The sequence below is a fragment of the Cebus imitator genome, unplaced genomic scaffold, assembly GCF_001604975.1.
Source record: "Cebus imitator isolate Cc_AM_T3 unplaced genomic scaffold, Cebus_imitator-1.0 Scaffold322, whole genome shotgun sequence".
Classification (NCBI taxonomy): domain Eukaryota; kingdom Metazoa; phylum Chordata; class Mammalia; order Primates; family Cebidae; genus Cebus; species Cebus imitator.
In genome coordinates, this window is record NW_016107637.1 from 201,743 (window position 1) to 203,262 (window position 1,520).

Consider the following 1,520-nt stretch of genomic DNA (forward strand, 5'->3'; position numbering starts at 1 on the left):
GTTTCGCTCTTGTTACCCAGGCTGGAGTGCAATGGCGCGATCTCGGCTCACCACAACCTCCGCCTCCTGGGTTCAAGCAATTCTCCTGCCTCAGCCTCCCGAGTAGCTGGGACTATAGGCTCTCACCAGCATGCCCAGCTAACTTTTGCATTTTTTTTTAGTAGAGACGGGGTTTCACCATGTTGACCAGGATGGTCTCGATCTCTTGACCTCGTGATCCACCCGCCTTGGCCTCCCAAAGTGCTGGGATTATAGGCGTGAGCCACCGTGCCCGGCCATCTCTTATACCTGAGAGGTGGAGGTTGCAGTGAGCCGAGAATGCACCATTGTATTCCAGCCTGGGCGGATGAGCTCCGTTTCAAACAACAAAACAAAACAAAAAAAACAGTGGAGTTGGGCATGGTGGTGCATACCTGTAATCCCAGCACTTTGGGAAGGTTAAGGGGGCAGATCACGTGAAGCCAGGAGTTCAAGACCAGCCTGGCCAACATGGTGAAACCCTATCTTTTTTAAAAATTCAAAAATTAGCCAGGTGTGGTATCACACACCTATAATCCCAGCTACTTGGGAGGCTGAGGCATGAGAATCACTTGAGCCAGGAAATTGCTGCCACTGTACTCCAGCCTGGGTGACAGAGTGAGACCCTGTTTCAAAATAAATAAAAAGTTGCATAGTGGGTTATTTGTGCATTAAAAGCATAAGTCTTGTTGCTGTACTTTTTCAGATGAATTCACAATCTCAGATTTCTACAATTTTTGTTGGATGTGTAGAGGAAAAATAAGGGAAAGCATGACTAGCATGTCAAGTCCATGTAGAGTTGGGGGTATGACAAAGGAGTCACTTTGTCATAGAAAAAAATAAGCAAGAGAAATTTCAGATTGAATACCATTAAATTTCCAGACAATAAAAATCAGTCATGAGTGGACTAGAGACTCCAACCACAGAGATATTTCTAGACCCAGCTGGCAAAAACAGGGCATTTCACTGTGGGAGATGTACCTTAATAGTGGCTGAAAGATACCTGAACAGGTGAAAGTGGTATTTCATTGCAGCCACTCTGAGGATTTCTCCTTTCACAATTGATCAAATCTTTTTTTTTCTATAAGCTACAAAGAGGACTTGAGGTCTTTTTGCTTACTTGTTCATACCCTGACTGAGTAGATGCTGCCTACCATTATTTGAGGAATTTTTTTAACATGAAGAAATTTATTCATTGGAACATTTTGTGATAATCTTTTGAGTTCACATAATCAGCTAGCTTCAGAATGAGGATAATTTGCTTTTATTAACTGTTTACATCCTTATATTTTCCTCAAGAACCATTAAAATTTAATGGTCTCTATACTTAAGTGAATGGATATAGAATTGTTTAGTTTGACTTTCAGAAGGTTTGCATTTTAGCCAAAGATTAAATTCTAGCTGCCCATACCATGATTGCTTTTTGAACACAGAGAAGTTACTTGATGTTATTGACTAGAAAAAAAAAAAAATGATACAGCCAGATTGTACCTCTGGGCAAA